The 16,262-nt window shown below is 37.6% G+C and overlaps 1 protein-coding gene across 6 annotated transcripts in view; it reads left to right on the top strand.

The window, feature by feature from the left end:
• Positions 1-16,262, top strand: part of ADGRG6 (adhesion G protein-coupled receptor G6) — a 105,964-nt gene that overhangs the window by 7,170 nt on the left and 82,532 nt on the right. The gene's annotated exons all lie outside the window — the stretch shown is intronic.

Here is a 16,262-nt window from a genome sequence, read left to right as displayed (position 1 = left end):
TTAATACCCGCACTTTTTTTTTCTAGAGAAAAAACAATGCAGTTGCTGTGCAGTAACAGTTTCCAGATTCATGTCACTTTATTAGGTGTTTTTCATTTTCATTAAATTGTGTAGCCAGAAGAATACCTGGGATCTGCTCTCGCCTATGACTCCATTGGCTGGCAGATTTTGTGTCCTGGTGATCCTGGGCCGTGCAGCTGCCATCCTTAGCATGAAGTAAATCAGCAAAACCTGATCTAATTTACATGTCCTGTGGGCTGTTATCTGATGACTAGAACAATAAGACCCAAAGATTATTAGCCTTTGCTAATTCCTCTCGATAACAGTTCAGTTATTGAAAGTGCAGGTGACACAGCAAGCCTAAGTCCCATGAGGCAGAAGGTCCAAGCCAGTGTGCTGTGAGGACAGAGGAAGCCAACCACAGGCTCACCTGTGCATTCAGCTAACCACAGCATGCCATCGCTAGCTGTGCTGGTACTGAACAAGTAACTGGGTGAAAAGACCTGTGCCAAACTCCAAGATGTGTTTTTATGAAATCATATAAGCCCCTGGCTAACCACTTCAGCAATAAAATGGTTGGTGTCATTGGATTGGTAAAAGCAAAGTGTTCCAGCCTCTAACTGTTCATGCTTTTTTCTCAGGCACTGGCTTGGCATGTAGGAAACTCAGAACCAGGTCTCTGATGGAAATCAGAGCAAAGACCTGAACCTGAGTCTCTTACATCTCAAGTGCATCCCTGTGGGGGCTTTTCCTTTCTTGACTCCACAGGAACAGATTTGAAATCTTCAAACCTTTCAATAAATGCAAAAGATATTTCCCTATCTGTCTGAATGATAAGTAGATAAATAAGGTACCCTGGAAATGCCCACATTCAATAGACAAATGTTTGCTGTTCAACAGTGAAATAGATGATAGGTAGCCTGCTGTTTACCTTTACAGGAACCTGTCACTTGGCAGTGCTTGCCTGTAGACCCCCAGGATTCATATTTCTTTTCACGTTGATGTAAAAGCATAGGTTATGTTGGAAAATGGAATATTTTCATCTGCTTTTTTTAATAGAGCAAGACACACAAAGTGGGAAACACTGCTGCTCCTGCATTTTTTATTTCATATTCTTAAAAGGTATTGGTCACTTTGGCTGTGGATTCATATGTTATTCATAATCTCTCTGGCAGTTTAAGCTTTGCTAAAGTTACAGTAGAAATACCATGAAGCCTGACATTCATCCAGCCTCTCAAGTGAGCTGTAAGCTTAGAAAGCTTTTGGGGCTTATTAAGCTTTGCCTAGAGGAGGTTACATACAAGCGAGGGATTAAGATCATCAGGTCTAGGTTTTATGGATTATTTAAGGGGCTATGCATTAAGATAAAGATATCAGTCACACTGTGACATGGAAAAATGCAAAAGTAATAATTTTATAGTTTACTTTGAGAAAAACTACAGCACTTGGCCTGCTTTCAGAAGCAAAGGTTAGGAGAAGGATTACACCGCAGAAAATTTAGAACAGGAGTGGGATGGTCTGTGGAAACAATGTTTAGCCACAAATTGATAAGTAAGGTCCTGACAAGCAGGTGCAGCAAAAGCGCAGTCCCAAAATATAGGTCTGATACCTCAAAGGAATCAATGGATGGACTGTGACAGTTGAAATAGAAGAACACAAAGAAATTATTAAAATGAAAATAATTTATAAAAATATAACATGTTAGTTAAAATCTCAGCAGCCATAACTGTTTTGGCAGACTGGCTTACCATCATGTGTTGTGACACAGGGTGAAGTTACAGCACAGCTCAGTTAGTAACTTGACGAGTTTCCGTTCCTCTGTGGGGCAGATGTCTCTGATGGCCTTATGTGAGTCATTTAGCTGTGCCTCAGTTTCCCTGTGATGAGTGTATATCTCGCCTCCGTTGTAAACAGCTTACATATCTTCCTGTGAAAGGACTGTATAGAAGCTGAGATGTTAGAATGAGGTGTTTTAAACAGAATTAGTTAAATCTGCTTTTATATCACGTTCAGACATTCCTAACGTTTTGTTTCTACGTACATTTCATTGGTTTCAGAGGGCCCAAAAGAGAACAAGAGTGAACAGAGTTGTGGAAAACATAACTAATGAAGGCAGACTGAAAGAGCTAAGATTTTTTGGTCTAGGGTAGTCAGAGGGGGGAATGCATAAAAATTGAGATTATTTAAAGAGATAGCTGCAGTGGGAAGGGATAGACTGATCTTTCTGGGCAGTTGGAAGGGAAAAAAAGAATAGGCCTAAATTACAGCAAGGTAAATGAAGGGAGGACATCTCATCAAAAGGTTTAGAGGAATAGACTGCCAAGAAAGACTGGGGAATCTCAGTCCTTGGGAATGTGTAGTAATATCTGCCAGAAATGGTTTAAATCTACATTCCTCTTTCCTTGGGGCCGAGAAATACATTAAATAATTTCCAAACTTCCCTATTTCTATAGTGCTTCCGTAATCGTTGCCCTGTAGAATCTATTTTGGTTAAAAATCTGGGAAATGAGGAGATCCTTTGGAAACTGCACTTCTCAGAATATGACAGTGGTTTTGCTCTGCCTAAAATTTGTGTTGGTGTTTGTCCTGTTGCAGTGGCCTCATTTTTATCTTAGTAAAGCCATGAGGACATTTATAATTCTTACTATACTATTTCTTATGCCCCATACTGATGTTATCATAGAATTACTATGACTGTAGCTAATGCCAGGGTGAGGATTTGTTGTTTTGGTCATCTATGGGTAAAATGCACTGATGTCTGTAATCACGTTTCCATGTTCCCAAAAGGGTTTAATCAGTTCCTAGAAGTTCACCAAAGAGTAGTTTCAGTTCTACTACAAGCCTTGAAATTTTAATTTTAGTGGTGATTCAAAGCAAAATTTTGTGCTATATTTAATTCATCAAGAAGGAGAGGTTAGAAAAAAGAATAAATCTGAAAGCAGGTCCTTCAGCCACGTGGCTGATGATGATCCCAATATCAGATCATCTCTGTCTGTTGTGCTCCTTAATTGGGCCTATGTAGATAAAGGAGGGATTAAATTCCTCCCTCGTTTATGGGAGTATTTCAGATTGAACCTGTGGGTTCAACAGCCTAATAAGAGATGGGAAGTCAGTATGGTGGGAAGTATTGCTCATGCCACCAGCCCTAGCAGCAAGAGTTAGTGACATTGCCATCCGTGAAAATGGATTGGGTTTTATCTGGAACAGCCAAGTCAGGAAGTGTGTTTTTTCACCACAGATCTCAAGCTGTGTACCCCAGACAGGGGCCAAAGATCCTATCACTGAGCAAATGATGAAATGGTTGTCAGCACATTCCCTTATCTTCCTCTTTCTTACCATGTGCACAGCAAGAACCGAAGTGCCAAGGCATTAACCCTGTCAGTCGGCGCAATCCTCGCGTACAGCAAGGAGTGATTTTATAACATTATTACTGGTGCTTTGTGAAGCTTCTTTCATGGCATTCCATGGGTGGGAACAGGTGTGCATAAGTAAAGCAACAGCTGAGTAGGGTAAATGTGACTGAGAGTGCCATCCCTGACTCAAGTATGGAAATTCATGTTTCTGAAAGCTATGGAAAAACTCAGGAAACATAAAAAGTTTGAAAAAATGTTCAGTCTGGTAGTCTCTTTCCTTACACAGGCATACATACATCATAAGTAATTGGGAGATTAGTCAGAAGGAATCTGTGTATTTAATGATAGTTCTCAAGTATTTTTATTCTTTTTCTTTTCTCTGTCAGTCTTCTTTTATATTTTAATTTAGCTTAAGCAAAACATATGAAAAGCAATCCTCTTCATGTTCTGTTTAATATCTCCCTTTTTCCTGGCTTGAGGCATGTGTTTAGAATTTCTGTTCATACAAACCTTACAGAGAAAAAATTGCTAGTTGGCTTTCTTGTATTTCCCCTAGTTGACAATTTGTTAATGTAAAAGTAAATTACTGTTGGAATGAATGTCACAGGAACCTGCCTCTCATTACCTCTGTTTACTTTTTTCAGCTATTATTTTTTATGGTGTTGATAATTCTTTTCCCTAAAGAGTTTGGACCTCCTTGCAGTAACCATAACAATATTGCCTTAAAAACACGGTGATTTTTCCCCCTCCTCTGATATGCACTGATAGCTAAACCCACGTGGAATACGCTCAAACATCACAGAATTTCAAGGCTGACTGGGACCTCATCTTACAAGGTCTCTGCATTCCTTTATTAGAACACAGGCTAAATAATTTACCTTTCCATAAAGAGTATACCTTTAAAGAAAGAACAATCTGGCACTGAAGGTCCAGTCTTTATGACCTATAGGATTTCAGAATCCATTTATAAATTATTTTTGACTCATTTTTTTCTGTTCACTGTTAGAAATTAAAAACATAGCCAGCAACAATTTGGATGTTTGTCTATGACAAAAGATAATAAAAGTACCTACCCGAGTGGTATATCCAACAATAGCCCCAAGATAACTTGTGACTGTGCTTTACAAAAGGCTGCCCTTGATAAAGGTTATTATTTTTAAAAAAAAATAATTCTTTATGCTATTTGTCAGTTCCTCTCAATAATGTGAATGAACATTTTAGAGCAAAATGTGTTTCTCTCTTACTAAAAGACTGAAGTCTTTGAGAATGTCACTTTTTTCTAGCATGTTATTAGTTATGGGACAAGTGTTGCATCATGAAGTGAAGGTGTTGATTAGGAATAGAAGCTTTCCAGATAAAAGTTCCCTACATACAGGTCTAGCAATCGTGTGATGTACATTTCAGTATGCATCACAATTAATACTGAGTAATTAAAATGGTTGATTTAATATCCCAGTGGACCTTTTAGAAGTGAGTGATTACCACTGTAAAGTCAGCATTTCTCAATCAGAAGAGCTGATCTTGCAGATTTGAGATGCCTATTGCTATGTCAATGATTGTTTTGCTAGAATATAGGATTTGGTTACTTAATGAGATTGCTTAAGTGATTTACACAAGGTGTAACATGCAACTAACTAAATCAAGGCCTCAGTTATCACTTCCTGATAATAAAATGTTAAAATTTGCATTTTTATAAAACCACAGCACAGAAATGTCTGAGATAGATATACAATACTAAAACGAAGAAAAGTATGTATGACTTTTATTTTTCAAGAATATGGAAAAAAATCATGGACTTGTAGCTACAATTTAGTAAGATACTATGATATAAGAAAACTCACCTAGAAAAGTACATTCCTTGTTCAGATTGTGTATGAATTACCTCTGATTAAATAACTTACCTGTACTGTTTCCAGATTTTTTCTTCTCCTCATGGAAGGGAAAAGTATCTCTCCTATGAGAGAAAAATAAAGTATTTTAGCTATATACTGTAAACATTTTCTACAGAGCTAATGAAAATAATAGTGTAATAATGGTAAGTTGCATCAAAGAAGTACATCCCTTACAGTGATACATTGAACCAAAATATAAATTCCCATATCAAGGGAAGGGAGGACTTCCAGAAACACCTCTTCTTTTGTCTGGGTTCAGTGCTTCTTGGTCTGCTCAGTTCCTGTAAATGACAGACTAAGCTCTAACTCTTGCTGCAGTACAGGAAAATTAAGTGTATAATTCATAGTTAGAGGACTGCTTATGTAGTCTGGCCTCCAGTAGTTAATTTTGTTTGCCTTCTCTTGAAAGATCAAGCCAATTTCCGCCCTAAACACAATTCCAGTCACAATTTTTTGGTACCACTATGAACTTGTGCTCCATTATTATCATCTTTCATGTTGTAGTTTTAATCTTCCATGTTGTAGGGGTTTTTTTGAGTTTTTTACCCTACTGTCTGGGACTACAGCCACATGAACAGTATGCTAACTGTTTTCAATTTGTTGGTTGGAAACTATTTTGCTAATTGTCCTCAAGATTTCAGTCCCCAAACATGTTTACCAATTCCCATTTTGTGAATTTCCTTTTCAGCAATTTCTGAACATCTTTCAGTTATTTACTGGTTTGTTCAAATTCCAGTGTTGCAAATAGTCAAATTTGACAATCGAGGCCACCACGGTGGTAACTCAGATTGAGTAATGCTCTAAAACTGCAGCAATATCTATTAAGATGCAAGATATTTAATATTGTGTAGAAATGTCAGCATGGCATATTTTCAGAGAACTTATTTTTTGAAAGTTCTTGTAGACTGAAAAAACATGTGTTGGAAAATATTTTACTCAATTAAAGAGTGACAAAAAGTTAGTTCCTATTCTTGAAACCGTTTTTCTTCTGGATATCCCCAAAGTAGTCCAACTGTCTCCCAGTACATTGTAAAACAGCTGCTTTTTTTTCCGGGGCTAAATATCTGCAAGAGTTAGCTCTTGCAGAACATAGGGTAAATCCATGAAAAGATTGTCACACAGCTAACCTAATTTTTGAAAGGATACAAAGCAATCAGAGTTTTCCCCAATTCCAGCTTTTTCCCTCATGAATATGCTTCTTAATGGGTGTCAGCCAGAAAGCTGCGACTCCCTATCTTGAACAGAGTTTGTTTTGTTCAGATGCATGCTCTGGCTTCTCACAGCTCTTTTAATTAAGAGCTGTTCAGTGAGAAATCCATACTATGAAGCTGAAGGCATTTTTTAATCAGAACTTGCTATTTAGGTGGAGAAAAAGACCTCATGGTTGAAGTTATCACAGAGGCATTTGTACAAGTGACCCAGTCCTCTGTGACATTTGTTCTTGTGTTGTGAGGACAACTGTTTTTTCTCATCGTCTTCAATTTACAGGAAAGGTCTCTAAGCAGGTTTAAATTTTCAATATTTTAGTGGTTTTTTTCTTCTGATTCATCTAAATATCTTCCACTTCCAAAGTATGTTAGTCATATATTATACTTCACTTTACAGAAACTGAGAGCATACAGAGAATCTTGAAATCATCTTGACTGATGAGTTGTTAGAAATACACAAAGGAACACCAGTAATATGTCTTTTGTAATGAAATCTAAAATAACTGAGAGATTTTGTGCTGAGTGTGGGTGCCCACCTATCCAATGTTTCGAACAACAAATCACCCAAATGGTGTTCAACTCATGTTGGATTTTAACTTTGGTTTAGAGAACCATTATTTTTCGAGTATGTATTTAATATACACACAAGAGGGCAAATGTTGGTGTTGAACAAAGACATCATTCGTACAGTGAGTTACAGGTTGTGGGGCTTTTAGAAAACAAAAATTGTTTGACTGATAAAGATATTTAAAGGAAATGTAACAATAAAAATAATGAACCCCCTCGCTCACATGGGTAAGCCCGGTACCTCAAATATGCTGTGTGTGCCAGCTGCTCTGGTTACAGTTTATTATGTAAGTAGTTCATAAAGCACAGGATTTTTTCTTTGACCTGTCAGATTTTGGGAGTATACTGTTTCCATGATGTCTAGTATTTTGATCTTGTTTTGGATTGGGTGTGCTTCTGTTAAGATATTGCCATTGGAACTGGCAAAGGCATGTATATCAGAAATGCTACCTGTCAGGGCTTTCCTCTGTCTGTCTCTGCATATGAGGAATTGCTTTTCTGTTAAGTGATTATTTCACTGTTTTACAAGTGAATTGCTTTTAACCCTTCTGCATTCTTGGAAGGGTCTTGATGGAAGTCAAAAAGAAAGACGTCGCATTGGTAGAATAATAAATTTCTTCTTCTGGTGGCCCATGGCAATCATAAGATAGTACTGAGGATTAAAAAGGCAAACATCTCTCTATGTATACAGTCCTTTCTTCTAATAAAATGTTCACATTTTTCACGTGTGGGTAGTATCAAATGAGCAATTTTTAAATCTCTTGCCAAACACTGGTAACTTAGAAGTTACCTGCAAATAATATCTGGCATAGTCGGTTGTCTTTTGGTTTAGATGGTTTTCTTCCTCTCATTTTCAGCAATGTTGATGTGTGTGATAGAAGTATCCTTTTTCAGGCAACTCCTGTAGTTACTGACTGTTTTGACTGTTACCTTCAACGAAAGTATCTGAAGTTGTTCTATTTGGAAAAAAAATGCTTGGCTGCATAAAACTTTTCTGAATAGCACATCATAGCAATGGAATGTATCAGATATGTAGCTGAGAAGAGTCCAGTTTTTAAAGCTGTTGTTTTCAAAACATTTATCTTGCTTTATCATCTTAATCGGTTTTCTGATGTAATAAATACTCTGAATTTGAAGGAGAAAATTATGTTCATTTTAAAATTTTCTTTTAAGTGTTTTCTTAAAAGAACGAATTTTCTTAAATAGAGATTTTTTTTCCAAAAAAGGAAAAAAACTTAGTAATAGTATGATTGAAAAAATAATGAAATAATCTCACAACAATCATGCAATTTGCTTTTTTGTGCTTAAGAGTGGTGAAATTGACACAAATATGCTTTAACCTTGAAATACTTTTGCACAACTTCTGGAATAAGATATAAAAAAACTCTTCAGTGAATGTTCAGCTGTGTATGGTCTGGTCGTTTTTCCATTTTAACTGGATTACGTATCATTAATTTTACTGGGTCTCACCAAAGTCAATGCAGGTTTTACTATCTTTGAATAAGTGCAGAGGTACATCACCGTGGAGCTCTTTGGAAAATCCCTCCCCAGATGTCCAAATAGAAACTACTTGGTAGTTCGTGTCTTAGCCAAACAATGTTCCTATGTCAGAGGAAGCCAAAGTTGTGCCCCATGCCTTTAAAGATTTAACTTGTGTGGTGCTGCATCATTGCTGTTCACTGTTCAGAAAGGAAAAAGGCTTAAAGAACTCTAAAAAGAGTTGCTATGTACACTTGCCAGTGATTATATGCTGTAACTTGTGGGTTTTGTCTGTAGATTACTGTGATCTCACCCAGTGACATGGAAGAGGTTTTTGTATTCTGCTTTTTGTCTGTGTAATCCCCATGTCGTGAATCCCTTCTTGGTACTTAAGAACTGACTTGAGCTCCAGCAAAAAACTCAGATGCACAATCTCTTCCGAAAGGAATATTACTGAATTTTTCTTCCAGCACTTTTCATGCTTTGTGCAGGACACAGTAACATTTGCAGGAGTCAGAGAACCTCTGATTCTGAGATTTGGTGGGAAATAACATTCTCAGCACTCAAAAACTAAGCCAAGGAGAAGCCAGCATTTTTGACGTATCATCCTCTTTTTCAGTTATGTTTACTGCATCTGGTTGGGGATTGTTCAGTAACTGGCAGAGTCATTTAAAGTATCGTAAGAATCCAGACATCCATTCTTGTTTCTACCTACCCATCCATCCATAATCTGACTGCTTTTTAATCCTAACATGCAGAGGAAAGCTTTCTTTTTCCCCTTGAAGTGGATTGCTTTTGATTATAGTGGCATGAGTTTTTGAGCTTTCCTCATATTTTACTGTAGTTTCTGTTTCTAATGAGAAGACAGCTCAGCCTGGCCAGAGTTTTAATCTTTAGGGTGAGGTCTCCAATGCTTCTTATCTTAATCAGCTACTGTGTTTATTCACTTGAAATATGTGGAAATCTGTAGAAACATCTTCTATTAGCAGGGATCAAGCCAAACTTAAAAAAAATCTAGTCTCTTAGCAATTTGTAGTATTTCACATTAGGTTTCTATTAGTTTTCCTTTACAGAATTCAATATCAGAAATGATACAATGACAGCAGAATGGAAAGTAATGTTACATATTATAAAAACAAAGGAAGGTCTTAAACTAGAATCTGGTCATGAAAACATGAATGCTGTGAGTCACAAAAATAAATTACTTAATAGCAGTTGGTGAAACTTTTTGTTTCGTGCAGAGAAGCTCTTCTCTGGTGCTTGCAGTTTGTTCTTTGCAGTTTGTCATAATTTAATTGTCTTCATATTTGTGGTTCAGTATTTTATACTGGCCCTCACAACAGTTCTCATCAACAGTCCCCATTACTCCTTTTATATCATTCCTCATAATAATTACAGCCTCAGACTGTAGACTTAGAGGTATGTATACAAGTACCAGTGGTAACGAATATCATGATAGTCAAATGCTATGCAGGTAGACTTTGTATGGCTGAGGTAGTCTATACATTCAAGAGCAAGTTACTTCAAATGCAAGGAGACATTCTGCACCATTAGATATCAGTGTTGGTCTATGCTTACCAATTTGTCAACAATTATGAAAAACACTGAAGACCAATATGCCCAGTCTAAACAATGATCTAGTGAATATGTTCCCTTAGGGACGTTTCTTGGGGTTATGGTATGTATTACACATACAAAGTTTTCATTAAGGTTAACCATTTGCCTGTTATATTTTTAAAGCTACTCCAAGAGGGTTGTCCCCTTGAAGTAATAATATCATAATAATATAAGTGTTAAATAGTAATATGTTTAAAAAGCAACTTAAACTTTGATATGTTATTGTGTTTATTTGAATTGTGCAGGTGGATCTCCTGTACTGCCTGTGTGCGCTGACAGATTTATAAATCCAGCTCAATAGCACAGAGCCTTTGTCCACCCTTTAAGTAAATTGTTCTTGAGTAAAGGCTGCTTCGATCATGGAAAAATATATCTCTATGAGACTTGAATGAATAATGGTTTTAATTGTTAGCATCTTTTTATCAGCAGCAATAAGAGAGGTTTGAGTAAATATCTAGGCTCCCAATTATATACAAATATCACCATATCCCTGTAATCTGTCTTTTCTAATTATGACACAGTATGTTTATTTCTGAAATGTCACATGCTTTTAAATGTCTCTTACTTGTCTGTTACTGCTTTAAAGTAACACAACCCTTCAATCACACCAATTCTGACAGAGAGTAAGACATTTATATATTTTTACTTTCTCATCATTTCCTGTCTTATGTGGAGGTGAGGAAAAGCTTGGGATTCAGCTAGTGCAATAGAGAACGATAATCTAGAATCGGCACTTGCTAATTCAGTTGAAATGTCAGATACCTGTGTGGTAGATGAGCGGGGTAGGTTTCCTTTGACTGTCGCACAAGGGTGGTTTTCAAATTTTACTTATTTTAAATAACAGAAGAAAACTTTACTAAGAAAATAATTTAAAGAAAGCATTAAGGCTAGAAAGCTGTCAATTCAGTAATTTGGAAATAACAGAATGGAAGAATTCAGGTTGCCTATGGATTTTTCCATTTTCACATCCACGGTGATGATGCAGGTTTTATTACAAAGCCACCTACTTTTTGTCATTGGCCTCCAGCTTTGGACAGAGCAGACGTGGTATGAGGCTGAAAACAAGTTTTAAGGTCTTTGCTTAAACTGTGGCCAGAGGTAAAATTGTACACTAAATGAGGTACTGGATTGCAAGAAAAGCTCATTGCTAAGGTGGCTGAAGGCTATGTTAGAAAACTCTGGCTCTTTTCTGCTAGGGGTGGCTAAGCAAATGAATTTCGTGGCTGTCTTCAATGAGTCTCATTTTCTGTGTCTAATTTAAACCTATAGAATGATTTGCATCTGTAATTGCAACTGAAGTGAAGAGGAAGTGTATTTGACTATATTAACCTCTGTATAATGCTGGAAATCATAAGTAAGTTAGGTCCTGTGTGTCTGAAATGAGATACCTAACATCAGAAGATTCTTCTGATCTTGATATTCCCCAGCTACACTTCTGTAAAATGAATTTAAGAATACTTCTTCCCTCACAGTAATATTGTAAGTTTTTAATTAAAATAACTGTTGAAGAAATGTTCAAATGTTATACTAATGAACACCAGAGAAAAGCTCGTGAGGAAATCAGTGTTTATGTCTTAGGAGAGGTCTGGAATTGCTTCAAGGCTGAGGGTAACACTTTGAAGAATTGAGGTAAAGCAGGATACTGCAAAGTTGCTTATTTCATGTGTTTTGTCCTTCCTGTGAACTAAATGAGATCCAAAATGAGTATGTGATTATGTAATTGAGGTTTTTTTTTCAATTATCTATGCACAAAGGCCAGAGGAAGGTTAACTGTGGCATTTCCTAACTTCAGTAGTCCTTGATTGTACAATCCTAGTGGTGTCTGAATGTTTCTGGGAGGAGTTTATATTGTTGAGATGGCTGTGTATATGTAGATAAAAATATAATTACTCTTCGAGGTGCTGAGTTAGAATTTTAATGTATCCCATATGCAGAGCAGAAAGTCTTGTTAACAAAATATAATTTACTGATTTTTCTTGTATCGCTCATATTCACTTAATTGAGATGTTCTCCACTATATTTTTGAGACAGTTTAAGAAGGCTGAAATTGACAGTGATTGGAGTAATCAAACTACTTCCCTGTGAAGCAATTTGCTTCAAAGACCTTTCTTTTTATTTTTATTATCTATTGCATCCTTTGAGTGATCCAGCAGTTAGATCAACAGCAACCTGGTCCTGCATGACCTAAGTAACACCAGTACATAGTCTTTTATAATGAAAAAGAAAAAAAATGAACAGAGAGGTATTCCATGTACTTCCCACATGCTCCTACCACTTGAAAAAAAAAATTCCCTTTGATTTTTTATTCCATGGGTATTTCTGGTTGTGCATTTGAAAAATATTGTTTCTCCATCTTCTCCAGTATTCTCTCTAGGGTGATACTGTGCATGGGTGTGGTTTGGTTTGGTGTGTTTTTTGGGTTTTGGGGATTTTTTTTGCTTGCTTGTTTGCTTTTTTGTGTGTTTGTTTGTTTTAAGGCACTGTAATTATTAGTTTATTGATGATTGATTTGTATCATGCTGTTGGAAAAAGAAAACAAAATGTTGGTGTTTGGAATAGAGGATTCAATGTTACACTTAGCAAAACAGTGACAAGAAAATATCTATCTAGAGAAAATATGTTCGGTCTTTCACTTCTGCAGTGTTAGTTTCTGGAGGAGCACTTGGGGAGTGTTGGAATTTGGATGAGTAGGTCCTGCGTGGACTGAGGTTTGAATGAAGGTGGCATTTTGGTAGGAAGTGGGGTTCTCTGAAACACATAAAATCTTTGTGTATCTGAAGTAATGGCAGGGTGCCCAGAGCTCTGTGGAAAGATTCCTAATTCTTCAGCAACAAATAAGTAAATAAATAAATATATTCAGTAAAGGGTAGGATATCTTTGATGTGAAGATATTCTGCTAGATGAAAGACTGGAACTGGCATGCAGTGCCAACCATCCCCCGGTTTCCTTAGCGCCTTTGGTGCCAACATCCTCAAAAAGAACAAGGATTGTAATCCTTAAGACATCAGATTTGAAAAAGGATTTCCTTTAGAGCTAAGGGTATTTTTCTTACCCTCCAGACATGTAGCCAGTGGTAAGACAAATGAGTCTTCCAGAAATTACGACATGTTTAATAACTGTGGCAGTTTTCAGATTACAGGTCATCAAATAATTTAATTTTCCTGTAACTGTGGACAAGGTCCTGATGCCCATCTGCCCTTGGAACAGAAGTAAGTCTGTTACTGGTTGAAGCCAGGGGTCAAAGCAGCCCAGTGTTTATAGATGGGCACCTGGAACAGAAGAGTTAAAACAAGGCCTGTGTACATGATGCTTCACCTCAAAATTCTCCCAGTCTTCAACTATTTCCATTTGGGGAATGCAAATCTCACTGAGGCTGGTGTGGCTTGCCTTTTAAGTAGTCTGTAATGGATTTCTGCCAACTAGTTGCCCACTCTCCCTTTGAACTTGCACATCCACAGTTGTCCTCAGGCAGGGAGTGCCATGTGTCCCCTTCCCACTGCATGAAGAATCACCTTGTTCTCCTTACTTTGAACCCGGCTTCTATAACATGGGGTCACCAAGTGAAAACAGTGAGCAGGTACTCCCTATCTCTCTTTTCCCTGTCCCCCAAAGACCTTTTGGAGACCTTTGTCAGATGTCATTATATCATCTCTTTCCCAGCTTGAAAAGTACCTGACTACTCCCTCTCTTGCCCTGACCATCCCCACCCCAGACCCACACCTATGCATTTTCAGCCTGTGGCTCAACATCTTCATTGAACCCAGGCTGGGATACCCAGCTGTCACCTGACTGGGAGCAGTAGGAGCTGGGTTGTCCGTGATGGAGGAGGATCTGGAAGCCAGGCTGACTCCAGCACAGAGTTCTCACTGACTGGCACAGTCTCACCATGTCTCAGCTGGTTTAGTAGACAGGGTGAGGTGAAGAAGTAGGGCCAGGGTCTGTCCAGGAAGTCGTGTCAGGAGCAGCCAGAGACAAAGGCCAGATACAGATACACCTACAGCATATGTCTAGCAAGAACTGAAAGCCAATTAAGGGCTTTTAGTGCACTCAGGGCACTGTCACACTTATCTATGTTGAATTTTATTTGTTATTTTATTGCCCAGTCACTCTGTCTTATGAGATTCATTTTTCTGTTCTTTGCACTTTGCCTTCAAGGTATCTACTGTCTGGAGGAGCTTTCCATCATCAGCAAACTTTGTACTCTTCTACTGCTTTTCCAGATACTTTCTGGGTATGTTAATTAATGTGGATCCCAGCAAAGACCCCAATGGAACTCTGCTGGTGACTTTCTTGTGTTTTTCGCAGCTTCATATTTGCTCCTATACCCTAACTCTTAATCAGTTACTTATCTGTGCCAGAACCTTCCATTTTATACAATGGTGCTTAGTTTCCTTTAAAGCTTATGGTGAGAGTCTTTGCCAGAAAGTTTCTGGATATCCAAGTGAACCATGTCAGCTGGATTACATTAACCCACATGGCACAACTAAACCCTGCAGAGAACTCCAAGAAGTTTAAAAGACAAAATGTCACTTTTTATTTGTCCAGGTGTCCACTAATTCTAGCATTTCTTATACCGCAGATCCTTTGTGGTAGCGAAGACACTGGTCTGGTCAGAGGGAAAAATTGGAGTAAACTAGTTTTACCTGACTGCCAGTTACTGGCAACCTTTACAAGTGTTAACATTATTAGCATACCTTCAGGATGTGTGACTTGTAATTACACTCCTCTCCCAGTGCTCTAGACTAAGACTGCATCTGGCAGAAATGGGCTTGAAAATATTAGGATATGTTTGATCATGTTGACAAGCAGTGGAAAAGACTGAGCTATTACTTTACTAAAATGTAATGAAAGCTTGAAGCAACTCACTTGAGTGGTAGCTCCTCACAACTGTAAACATAAGCAGAAGAACCTTTTCAGTTGCAACAAATAGCCAGACCACAGTTTTACCACCTTGAGAAAGGTGTCAAATGTCTGGTTTTCATATAATGCTCCCTGAGACTGTGAAGAAGAATAAAAAGAACCATCACTGGAAAAAGAAAGCATTAATTTCTGCTTTCTTCTGAAATGGAGAAGAGACAGAAATAAACTAAGATGAAGAAGGAACCAAGATAGTCAGCAATACACCATATATTCTATAAATTCTTTCTCACAAATGAGGGAACAAACCTGCTATTCTGCACAGTGCAGATCTGGTAACCATGGGACTAATGGTCCTACCTCTCCCTAGAAGGACAGAGCACTTCTGCATATCCTCATATCAACTCAGATATGCTCACATAAATAGATTTTTTCTTATTGATGGGCAGTTCAGAGATCATCTGGCTCAGACACAGATGTTTTCAGACCTTTCCATTCGAAACTGTTGTGCTGGTTTTGGTTTTTTAGTAAGTCTAAATGCCAAGAAACTTCTGATACTGTTACTTCCTGTAAAGTAACTGCTTTCTCAGAACAGGAAGGTTTGGTTACCTGTAAATAAAATAGCAAGATTTGCATTTGCAGACAATAACAAAATTGGCTTTGAAAGAAAAGGTGCAATTGTTTGCCTCGTCATAAATGAATGAAGACTCTTCTGGCAAATGTCTGGGAGTCACAGCTGACAGATGAATCTAGGAGTTGCCTGATTACTTACAAACAACCCTTTGCCATTTCCATAACCAAAAACTGCTTAAAGTTGCTGCTGACACTTAATTATATTTAAGTTTAGAGTTCAGGATGAAGCAAACTTACCAGATGAGCCAAAAAAAGTGTTGAGACTGACACCATTAGTTCTCTGTAGTGCAGCGTGTGATTCAGTACTGGAAGATGTGGTCACACTTTCGTAGCCATTTAGATCAGGATGACATCAACTTTTTGTTTCTATGGCATTGCATAGATACAAGTGGTACCTGAATGGTTCTGTTGGAAAGAAGGCATTCCACCTAATCATCAAGTGCTCTTCTGTTTTCATAACTGATACAAACTGAAGAAAATATGCAAGCAGTTACCATCTGAGCTATTATAAGAATTTTTTCCTTCTTGTGATTGTTGCAGCCTGATCATAATGACTCAATTACCACACACTACAAAATGCTGTAATTGCTGTTAGTCCAGTAAGCTGTCAGAGCCTGTTTTGGCTGTTCTGGGTGAATAGTCTTGAGTCTGACTAC

The sequence above is a fragment of the Pseudopipra pipra genome, chromosome 3, assembly GCF_036250125.1.
Source record: "Pseudopipra pipra isolate bDixPip1 chromosome 3, bDixPip1.hap1, whole genome shotgun sequence".
In the NCBI taxonomy this organism is placed as follows: domain Eukaryota; kingdom Metazoa; phylum Chordata; class Aves; order Passeriformes; family Pipridae; genus Pseudopipra; species Pseudopipra pipra.
Note: the sequence above shows the minus strand (reverse complement) of the source record. Positions and strands in the feature narration are given on the sequence as shown.